Below are 12,827 nucleotides of genomic sequence, written 5' to 3' on the forward strand. Positions count from 1 at the left end.
AGAGGGTGGGAAAGATAAATGGAGAGGGAGGGAGGGAGAGAGGGAGAGAGGGAGAGAGGGCTGGATTGGGATAGGAGGGTATTTTGTGATGTTTAAGAGGGAGGGATTGCAGCAGTGGAGGGAGATAGTGGAAGAAGGGATGGGGAGAGGGAGGGTGGCTAGGGAGATGGAGAAGAGTGGAGAGAGGAGTGAGGGAAGTAAGAACTTGAGGCAGAAAAGGAATGAAAAGGTGATGGAAAAGGGAAGAGTGGAGGAGGAGTACAATGTGGAGTGAGGGATGAACCCCCTATAGATGAAGTGCTGATGAGAGATGGAGAGAAAGGCAATGAGAGATAAGAGAGCATGTCAGTTTGTTCTGGGGCCTGGGGTGAGTGCACTTAGGAGTGAAAGGTTACGGGAGGAGGACAGAGGACAGAGGAAGAAAAGAACAGGCTATTTTGAGGCTATTTTATACAAGATGCCTCTAGACAGTAGAAGTTCCTGTTCCAACCTGGACTCAGGGGTAGATGTAACGTAGTAAAAGTCAATTATATGATATGTTACGAATTACAATTCGAATGATATGTTACGAATTGCAATTTGTTGTGGCTAACGTTAGCTAGGTGGCTAAGTGGCTAATGCTAACATTAGCTAGGTGGCTAACGTTAGCTAGGCTAGGGCTTACGGGTTAAGGTTAGAGTTAAGGTTAGGAGTTAGGTTAAAGAGTTAAGGGTTAGGGTTAAGGGAAAGGTTAGCTAACATGCTAAGTAGTTGAAAGTAGCTAAAAAGTCGTAAGTAGTTGCTAATTAGCTAAAATGTTAAAGTTGTCTGTGATGAGATTCAAACACGCAACCTTCGGGTTCCTTGACGTTCACGTTATACGCCTACCCATCCAGCTCGATCGTTTTTGCCTTAAGTAACCGTCTGTCTTATGCAACTATACCAAACGTAACATATCATACTCATTTGAGTGTCACAGATTTACATTTACTATGTTATGTCTAGTCTATAAGACTTGGCTGGCTGTTCTAGACCTTGACTCAGTGTTAGTACTGGAATTCACTAAGTGTCTCAGAGCAGGTGCTGATCTAGGATCAACTTAGAGTTTTAGATCAAAATTATTGAGGGAGGACCTGATCCTTGATTAGCAACCCTATCATAAGTTGCTTTGTGAATAGGTGAAGGTGTCTCAGTTGATTTGCAGTGAGTGAGATGTCGAGAAGTCAGAGTGGACTTCTACCTTAGCGATTGGAGAGGCTTTAGGGGCAGGGGGTTTTGACTTAACTTGAAACACAGGATACAGTCCTGCTGTCTACAACAGTATAGAACGTAAAAGAGCACAGAATTGTCTATGAGATGCTAGATTATGAGATGCCAAATTATGAAAGCCACATTCAGCCACTGCCTGAGCAATGGAAAGTGTGATTGCATCATCATCCTTCCTCTAGTTCTCTGGAAAGAAACGACATGAGTACATGTATTTCCACACGGTCATGATGGGTTCTACTGTGATGTATATCAAAACATGTTCATTCCTTCTTCTTCTATTCTCAGGGGGACCTGAAGGAAATTAGAGGAAAAACACACATATCTCACAACTACATGTCATTAACTGTGTGTGTGTGTGTGTGTGTGTGTGTGTGTGTGTGTGTGTGTGTGTGTGTGTGTGTGTGTGTGTGTGTGTGTGTGTGTGTGTGTGTGTGTGTGTGTGTGTGTGTGTGTGTGTGTGTGTGCTTGCTTGCTTGCATGCGTGCATATGAGATAACGACGGAGCTAGGGAGAGGGAGGGAGAGAGAGAGAGAGAGAGAGAGAGAGAGAGGGGGAGAGAGAGAGATGGCGCTGCTTTAAGACAAAGCCGACACGATGTGCTGTGGATGCGCATCTGCTCCCCTCTATATATCTCATTCAAAGGCAGTTTTAGAGAGGTATCTCCTCCGCTCTGCCCGCCCGCTCCCATATATCCCCAAAGCACTTCACTTAGATTAAAACCACAAGTGCCTTATAATTACAATAATGTATCTATAAAGGGGAGGCCGAACTTAACAGCTCTCTCCCATCCATCCCTCTCTATCTATTGGTCTGAATGGTCCTATACAGTTACATTACTTCGAGCTTCTACTTTTAAAGTCAACCTTTCCAGAAATAAGTCTCTCACTGTTGCCGCATTTTATAGACCCCCCTCAGCCCCCAGCTGTAACCTGGACACCATATGTGAATTAATTGCCCCCCATTTATCTTCAGAGTTTGTACTGTTAGGTGACCTAAACTGGGATATGCTTAACACCCTGGCCGTCCTACAATCTAAGATAGATGCCCTCAATCTCACACAAATTATCAATGAACCTACCAGGTACAACCCTGAATTCGTAAATACGGGCACCCTCATAGATATCATCCTGACCAACCTGCCCTCTAAATACACATCTGCTGTCTTCAACCAGGATCTCAGCGATCACTGCCTCATTGCCAGCGTCCGTAATGTGTCCGCGGTCAAACAACCACCCCTCATCACAGTCAAACGCTCCCTAAAACACTTCAGCGAGCAGGCCTTTCTAATCGACCTGGCCCGGGTATCCTGGGCAGGATATTGAACTCATTCCGTCAGTAGAGGATGCCTGGTTATTCTTTAAAAGTGCTTTCCTCACCATCTTAAATAAGCATGCCCCATTCCAAAAATGTAGAACTAAGAACAGATAGAGCCCTTGGTTCACTCCCGACCTGACTGCCCTTGCTTGACCAGCACAAAAACATCATGTGGCGTACTGCATTAGCATTGAATAGCCCCACAGGCAGTTAGGAAATTTAGGAAAGCATTTTCAAACATAAATTTGCATCCTGTAGCACAAACTCCAAAAAGTTCTGGGACACTGTAAAGTCCATGGAGAATAAGAGCGCCTCCTCCCAGTTGCCCACTGCACTGAGGCTAGGAAACACAGTCACCACCGATAAATCTACTATAATCGAGAATTTTAATAAGCATTTTTCTATGGCTGGCCATGCTTTCCACCTGGCTACCCCTACCCCGGTCAACAGCTCTGCACCCCCCACAGCAACTTGCTCAAGCCTCCCCCATTTCTCCTTCACCCAAATCCAGATAGCCGATTTTCTGAAAGAGCTGCAGAATCTGGACCCCTACAAATCAGCTGGGCTAAATCAGCTGGACAATCTGGACCCTCTCTTTTTAAAATTATCCACCGCAATTGTTGCAACCCCTATTACTAGCCTCTATTTAGTATCGTCTGAGATCCCTAAGGATTGGAAAGCTGCCGCGGTCATCCCCCTCTTCAAAGGGGGTGACACTCTAGACTCAAACTGTTACAGACCTATATCTATCCTACCCTGCCATTCTGAAGTCTTTTCGAAAGCCAAGTTAACAAATAGATCACCGACCATTTCGAATCCCACCGTACCTTCTCCGCTATGCAATCTGGTTTTCAAGCTGGTCATGGATGCACCTCAGCCACGCTCAACGTCCTAAATGATATCATAACCGCCATCGATAAAAGACAATACTGTGCAGTCGTATTCATCGACCTGGCCAAGGCTTTCGACTCTGTCAATCACTGCATTCTTATCGGCAGACTCAACAGCCTTGGTTTCTCAAATGACTGCCTTGCCTAGTTCACTAACTACTTCTGTTAGGTTGCGTCAATTCGAATCTGGTGTCAGGACAAAGAGAAACTCTGGTCTCTAGTACTGTTTCACAGCTGTTTATTAAGCTAAGTAAATAGTGATAAATGCAATGTTCGTATATACGGGTTCACTGTAACACCTCGCAGGGCAGACAGAGAACTGAAATGACATCATAAGTTCTTCCTTAAATACTTCTTGACAGACGTAGTTCCCTCTCATAGTAGATGCTTGGGTGTGGTTTAATTAATATTTAATAAAATAAATGTAAATGTAATGTAAATGGTTTAGACTTACTCCAGCCTATCGTTGGCGTGCAGGCTGGTCCCAGCCTCTAGACGCATCTTTGTTGCCAAGCATAGTTGTCTTCTAGCTTATCTTCGTGTGTGTAACCGAGAGTCAGACACTCAAGGACAGTGCCTGTTTTTATGCTACAGCTATCTTCCATTCTATCAGTTCCTCACATACACCTGTCCTTGAGCGGCCCCACAACCAGGCATTGTGTGTGTGTGTCAAGAGTCTACTCAGCCTACACTCCTACTAGCCAGCAACCCTCCAGTTAGTCATGTCTATTATATGTTGCTCAATCTATGTTAATACAATATAAACCTCTTAGTGCATTACAGTCCATTCATACTTAGGCCTACATCTACTGTAAATGGTAATGCATCACATCTAATAAGTGAAATAAAACCCAACTCATCTCAGACAGAGTTCAGTGTGTCAAATCGGAGGGCCTGTTGTCCGGACCTCTGGCAGTCTCTATGAGGGTGCCACAGGGTTCAATTCTCAGGCTGACTCTTTCGTCTGTATACATCAGTGATGCCGTTCTTGCTGCTGGTGATACTCTGATCCACCTCTACGCAGACAACACCATTCTGTATACTTCTGGCCCATCTTTGGACACTCTGTTAACAAACCTCCAGATGAGTTTCAATGCCATACAACTCTCCTTCCGTGGCCTCCAACTGCTCTTAAATGCAAGCAAAATTAAATGCATGCTCTTCAACCGATCGCTGCCCGCACCCGCCCGCATCACTACTCTAGCATCACTACTCTGGACGGTTCTGACTTAGAATACGTGGACAACTACAAATACCTAGGTGTCTGGTTAGACTGTAAACTCTTTTTCGAGACTCACATTAAGCATCTCGAATCCAAAATTAAATCTAGAATTGGCTTCCTATTTTGCAACAAAGCATACCTCACTCATGCTGCCAAACATACCCTCGTAAAACTGACTATCCTACCGATCCTTGACTTCAGCGATGTCATTTACAAAATAGCCTCCAACACTCTGCACAGCAAACTGGATGTAGTCTATCACAGTGCCATCCGTTTTGTCACCAAAGCCCCATACACTACCCACCACTGCGACCTTTATCCTCTCGGTGGCTGTCCCTCGCTTCATATTCGTCGCTAAACCCACTGGCTCCAGGTCATCTATAAGTCTTTGCTAGGTTAAAGCCCCGCCTTATCTCAACTCACTGGTCACCATAGCAGCACCCACCCGTAGCACGCGCCTCAGCAGGTATATTTCGCTGGTTACCCCCAAAGCCAACTCCTGCTTTGGCCGCCTTTCCTTCCAGTTCTTTGCTGCCAATGACTGAAACGAATTGCAAAAATTCCTGAAGCTGGAGATCCATATCTCCCTCACTAACTTTTAGCACCAGCTGTCAGAGCAGCTCACAGATCACTGCACCTGTACATAGCCCATCTTTAAATAGCCCACCCAACTACCTCATCCCCATATTGTTATATTTTTTTTCCTCCTTTGCACCCCACTATCTCTACTTGCACATTCATCTTCTGCACAACGATCACTACAGTGTTTAATTGCTAAATTGAAATTATTTTGCCACTATGGCCTATGTATTGCCTTACCTCCCTAATCTTACTACATTTGCACACACTGTATATAGACTTTTATTTTGTGTTATTGACTGTACGTATTTTTATCCCATGTGTAACTCTGTGTTATTTGTGTCGCACTGCTTTGCACTATCTTGGCCAGGTCGCAGTTGTAAATGAGAACTTGTTCTCAACTGGCCTACCTGGTTAAATAAAGGTGAAATAAATGTAATAAAAAAAAAAAAAGATGATCTCATTATTCGTATAGGAAGACTGAATAATAACTTGCTATAAAACAGGAATAGAATAGGGTGAATCGTTCAGATGATATGTTGTGTGTCATGTTGGATCAGAGGAGGCTGGTGGGAGGAGCTATAGGGGGATGGGCTCATTGTAATCAATCAATCAATCACATTTATTTATAAAGCCCTGATGTCACAAAGTGCTTTACAGAAACCCAGCCTAAAACCCCAAACAGCAAGCAATGCAGGTGTAGAAGCACGGTGGCTAGGAAAAACTCCCTAGAAAGGCCAGAACCTAGGAAGAAACCTAGAGAGGAACCAGGCTATGAGGGGTGGCCAGTCCTCTTCTGGCTGTGCTGGGTGGAGATTATAATAGAACATGGCCAAGATGTTCAAATGTTCATAGATGACCAGCAGGATCAAATAATAATAATCACAGTGGTTGTAGAGGGTGCAACAGGTCTGCACCTCACGAGTAAATGTCATTTTGCTTTTCATAGCCGATCATTCAGAGTATCTCTACCGCTCCTGCTGTCTCTAGAGAGTTGAAAACAGCAGGTCTGGGACAGGTAGCACGTCCGGTGAACAGGTCAGGGTTCCATAGCCGCAGGCAGAACATTTTAAACTGGAGCAGCAGCATGACCAGGTGAACTGGGGACAGCAAGAAGTCATCAGGCCAGGTAGTATTGAGGCATGGCCCTAGGGCTCAGGTCCTCCGAGAGAAAGAAAGAAAGAGAAAAACCGAAAGAATTAGAAAGAGCATACTTAAATTCACACAGGACACCAGATAAGACAGAAGAAATACTCCAGATATAACAGACTGACCCTAGCCCCTGACACATAAACTATTGCAGCAAAAATACTGGAGGCTGAGACAGGAGGGGTCGGGAGACACTGTGGCCCTGTCTGACAATACCCCCGGACAGGGCCAACCAGGCAGGATATAACTCCACCCACTTTGCCAAAGCACAGCCCCCACACCACTAGAGGGATATCTCCAACCACCAACCACCAACTTACTGTGACAAGTCATTATTGTGACATAGTAGCGTGGAAATTATGCATGATGAAATGTCTGTCAGTAACAAAAAGAAGAAGCCCTGGAGAAAAGCCATTTTATAAGACGTGTATAAGTATCTCCTGAAAATTAAGGCTTCTTCTGAAAATCTATTTCTGAGAAGAGTGCCTATTAGGAAAACTGTCCATATTATGATTGTGAACTCACTATGGAATGGTTTTCTAAAAAGAAACATTACATTGAAAATCAACTGAAAATGACATTTCCTTTTCTGATCAACTGGATGAGAGTAACATTTTGTGGTCACTAGATGGGAGTGGTGAGGTTAATATAAATTGCGTTTGCCTAGGGCCATTTTCAGAGGTTTATTAGCGTAAGGGCATTACGAGGGAGCCCGGGGGGGGCTCCCTCGTCAGCTTCCCTGATGAGACGTTAGCTCCCCAAAATGCAACAAAAGTCAAACTTTGGGGGGTGGTCTCTAAATAATGCTAATTTAACCATTCTCCAATTTGTTTAAAATGCAGTGGTAAATATGTTTTACAGTGGTAAATGAAACAAACACCCCCACCTCTCTGTAATGGTTTAAACCATGTATTTCTATGTGGCAGAGTAGTTCATCCAGTAGCGCTGAATTTGGGCCTCAGCTGAGCTCCTTTGCACATAGATTTTCCTTTGTGTGTCCTCTTTTTCACCATTTCGCCATGCGTCCTTGATAAAAAAAGTAGCCTTTATTCCAATGCATTAGATTTATTAATAGATTTATCATTGTTTGATTTTGTTAGTCAACTGTTAAGAGAGCTCTTTGCTTTTGTTTTTCAGGTGCGCGCGAGTACTGTTGTTCTCCGTGCCGTCTGTGTCCAGAGGAAGTAGACCATTTGTCTAGCTTCATTATTTTCTATCATTATTTGTTTTCTTTCCTGTATCAGCTGATGATGGTTGACAATATTACTAGACAACTAACCTACAGCTAGACACCAATACACATCCATTCAACAAGTATACATTAATGACAGTAGGCCTACAGTTGACTCTTTCGGTTAGAAGTGTTACATTTTGCAACGACATAAGCCTACATTATTTTAGATTTGTGTTCCCATGAAAACTGTTTTCACAGCGAAACGTAATGAAATGTTACGTAGGTATAGTTACACTTAGATCTACAGTTGTAAGGGCTGTCTTCAGGAATGGACCAAAATGCAGCGGAGTTAGTATTCATCTTTCAATTTAATTAGAAAGAACACTATAACAAACAAACAAACAAACAAACGAAACAAAACAAAACAAGGAAACTGACAGCCAACAGTCCTGTCAGGTGCAAACACACTAAACAAGAAACAATTACCCCCCAACCCCAGTGACAAACAACTCCTACATATGTGACTCCCAATCAGGAACAACGATTCCCAGCTGTTCCTGATCAGGAGTCACAAGACACACACCAGACTGCCACGTCCTGACCCCCAAACTACTACACCAGCTCCATCTGCTGGTCAGGACGTGACAACAGTGCATTTTCGTTGATCTCCAAGATCCTTGATTCGTACAGCGTTTAAGTTCAGTGTTCTAATTCAATTGTTAAATGCTTAATAACTACAAATAGCACTGTCATAAATGTCATTAATGTAAGGAAAGAAAGGTATGTTACACGATCTGTGAAGACTCCAAGCATTAACACATGAACTATGGACAACTCATGAACTAGGGTGTAAAACATGTTTCAATTCAACTCAAATTACTATATATTGAATGTAGGCTACCTATTCTGGGTGTGTTCATGTGGCAGTGGTGTAGGCCTAGTGGAGGGTAAACACAAGCAAACACTGTTAACCACTTTTTTTTTAAATGCATTGAAAGTATAGGGACTATTACTTTTTTCACGTGACCGGCAATTAGAGTTTTCTCATTTACATTTACATTTAAGTCATTTAGCAGACGCTCTTATCCAGAGCGACTTACAATCATATTGTCACGTCCTGACCATAGAGTGCTCTTATTTTCTATGGTAGAGTAGGTCAAGGTGTGACTGGGGGGTTTATCTAGTTTATTTTTTCTATGTTGTGCTCTAGTTTTTTTTCTATGTTGGGGTATTTGTATGATTCCCAATTAGAGGCAGCTGGTCATCGTTGTCTCTAATTGGGGATCATATTTAAGTAGTTGTTTTTCCCACCTGTGTTTGTGGGAGATTATTTTGAGTTAGTGCATGCTGCACCGCTGTTGTCATGGTTCGTTTGTCTAAGTTTCACAATATAATAAAGATGTGGACCGATACTCACGCTGCGCCTTGGTCCGTTTCTACACACAATCGTGACACATATTTTTTTTAACAATACATCACTGGTTACTGGTAGGCCTTTTTGAAGTTCATGTTAATATACATTGTAGCCTTGTCTAGTAAGTTGACCATGTGTGTTAGGATGACCATCCTGTATTTCCTGGGCCAGTTTCAGCCCCATTTCAGGTGTCCCGACTTCTCAGGCTATAAAAAAGGTTCATTTGTCAGCAAGAGCATCAATTAATGTTGGACTAATCAATATAGAACTAATTAATGTAGGCCTAATCAATGGCAATCTGCAAATGTCATTAGGCACACTTTTTGGTGTTTTGTAACAGATGTCTATTTCCATTCATCAAATGGCGCAGGAATACGCAGTTTGGATGCTGGAATAATTTTGGAGTGAACGAACATGCCTACTTTTTGAAGTGATTTGTTTGACAATCAGATGAAAACATCATGACTGGTTGTGTTCATGCCACATTGAAAGGTCATGCATATTTTATTATTAGGCCCACAAAAATGTTTCAGTACAGAGACCCCGAATGTCATGGTTTAATTCGCACTCTGCATAATAGGCATACTTCTATATCATCCTTATGCAGAGTGCGAATCACAATCCTACACATAACACCTTTCAAAAACCTAACAGTATCACCATTACAATCACTATTATAATCTAGGATGGCGAGGGCGTTTGTGAACTTGTGTTGAGAACAGTAAGGACCTCCTCCTTAGTTACTGTATGTATACATTTTTCTCAACACTGTGATAACGTATGAAATGATGTACAGTGCAACCAATTACTGTATTTGATAGAATATCTCCTTCTTTGGAAAGGCGTCGAACACCCACAAGACAATTCTAAGAGCACATTTATTTCAGAGAAAGAAAGAGGAACTACTTGCTGCTTAGTTTGGCACTTGCTTCCAGGAAGCTAAAGCAAGTGAGACACAACAACACATTAAGACACTTCAGAGGGGTACACTACAAAGCAGAATCTAGCCAGCTAACTTTGATAAATAACTATTGATTTTCTAGTTAATTAAGAAAGCTAAACTTAGATATGTGTTTTTGGTTGTTGAGCCAATAAGACCATACCCATGTCAAGCTCATCTTTAAAAAATAAATACAAAAATAAAAATATTTAGGCAAGTTATCTGGATAACTCTTTGATCCTAGTTCTGCCGGTCTCTAGATGACAGATAGTTACAATGTGTCACGTTTACTCCCGCTCCACCGCTCTGTTATGGCAACACATCATTACGCACACCTGGCAACCATCATTACGCACACCTGGACTTCAACACTACCCTGATTACTCCCCCTTTATTTAGCCCTCAGTTGTTAACAGTCCCTAGGTGTTATTGTTTTCTCTCACGTTCAGTATGCGGCGCATGTTTGTTCCTTTGTTTGGTCCTCCCGGTGTGTACATTACACAATGTTAAAGCATTTAATTGGCAGACAGATGGTGAATGGAAAAGGGAGTTGAACACAAACAAACTGCAATATACTGTTACATCCCATTCACACTATTTGACTTTAATCAACCAATCAATCACATGTATTTGACAAAGCCCTTTTTACATCAGCAGTTGTCACAAAGTGCTTTATAATAACCCGGCCTAGACCCCAAAGGCCAATAAAAGCAGAAGTGAGAACACAGTGGCCAGAAAAAACTCAGTAGAGGGAAGAAACATAGAAAGGAGACCCGGGTCAGATGTGTGGTCCATCCTCTTCTGAGTGGACTGAGTAGAGATTAAGAGTATGCCAGATTGTTTTAACCTAAACAACAAGTTCATGGTCCAACATAGTATAATTGATAAGCCACAGAAAGTGACGCTTTTGTGAAAAGTCAAATGGTGTTTTCTGAAATGCGAAACAACAACCATGTCTGACTGACTAGAAGGAGTCTTCACAGATCGTGTTTCTGAGTACGTGGCCAGGCGGAGTCTGGTGGGAGTGAAGTGAACAGTGTTGCTGAGAGTATCTGATCTGAGCTCAGTGACTCAGGGGTTAATTGTCTGTGTGACTTTGATACAAACATGCCAGGTTTGTCATTAGAAGGGCACTGTATGACTGCTGCTCATGAGGGATAGTGGTGAGGGACCTTACAGAAATAGAATGGAATCAAATAGAATTTAATTGAATAGAATTGAATAGAACAACTTTATTTGAATACAACAGATGAACAGTAGTTGTTCAAAGAGGTTACAGCTGGGGAAAGATGGCACAGGACTATGGCTTATTTGTGGTAGTTATGGAAGTGAAGTAAAAACAACATAATAAGGACTCGTTGCATCCCAAATCATTTTCTGGGTAAAAGTAGTGCATAATGTAGGGAATTAGGTCCCCTTTGTGATGCAGACCCTGACTTTATCACAGGCCAGACTCTAGTGGAATATGACACCCAATGCCATAATGTCAATGTCCTACCGTCCACTAGGGGCAACGCGAACCCCTATTATCATCTAGTAGGCTTGCGATGAGCTACGAGGTTGAGGATGGACTTAAACCAAAGTCTCAAAATGAATTCCTAAACTTAAGCATCAAGGTAAGTTTTGGGTTGACTTTTGCGGCGTTTGACTGTCAGCTAACGTAGGGGAAGACCGAGGAAGGTTGTAGCACTTTTAGCATTAGAAAAAGTTCTCCGAGATTGTTGGAGCTACATTCAAAATGTGATAGGAACAGCTTCCATCTGTCTGCTACAAATTGGTATTATCTCTCTAAATCAAACAGACAAGGTGTGACTTTGTCTCAAATACAAGGAGTGAAATGTTACAATTTACTCCACCTCCCCGGTCAGCAACATGGCTTGTAGTGAAACGTAACAGTTTGGAAAAAATTAGAAATCATAACATTGCCATGTTTCAAATTTTGTGCGGCAGGAATAAAATAATAATACAAATCATAAATTGTTTATTTTTTTGCGTTCCATTAGCTGGCCCATCTCAACTAAACAACATCTGGCAGCCAAACAACAACATCATGGACTAAACATTTGAATTCCTCATGTGAACATGTGTGATCTTGAGGGATCACATGTGCTTTTATGTAAAGTTAATGTGATAACGTGACAACATGCGAAGCAACATGTGATAGCATGAAACTACACATGTGACATGTGAGCACATGTGAGAACATGATCTCATGTTAAAAACATGTGGGCATGCAACATTTCAACATGTGATACCATGTGATACCATGAAACTACACTATTTGTGAAATTTCACATGTGAAATCATGTGCAAGTGAAATTTCACATGTGAAATAATGTGCAAATGTGTTTTTGGAACACTTCACATGAGATATTGAGGGGATTTGAGTATTGGACACAGGTTGCCCCGGTGGGAGGAGTTTGCCCCGGGTGAATAGTGATTGCATTCGTTTTAGAAATGTGAAATGCTCTAAAAACACATCAATTCACATGTGAAATGTCACATGGGAAGTTTTCCAAAACCACATGTTTCTTTCCATGTTTGTGTGTGATTGGTGTGTGTGTGTGTGTGTGTGAGTAAATGCTGGACATGCTCACTGAATCAGAGTCACAGTTGTAATCTTGGTATGGTAGTCCTGGGGTACAGGCTTGGAGGGCCCATCATTTGTATTCCCTTAGGCTTGTTACAACTAACCCTGACCCTTGCAGCCATTATTTATCTTCAAGTTTAGCTAAGTTCAAACTTTAGCATTGCTAACTTACATCAAATACATCTACACACACTGGTTATAAACCTGATATAAGTTTTGTGATTCTAATGACAAAGCAGGTGATGCCATCACCAACATGCATTTGGTGAAGGCATTTGATTTTTTTTACCTCAAAATCATATTTCGG

The sequence above is a fragment of the Salmo salar genome, chromosome ssa03 (genome assembly GCF_905237065.1).
Source record: "Salmo salar chromosome ssa03, Ssal_v3.1, whole genome shotgun sequence".
Lineage (NCBI taxonomy): Eukaryota > Metazoa > Chordata > Actinopteri > Salmoniformes > Salmonidae > Salmo > Salmo salar.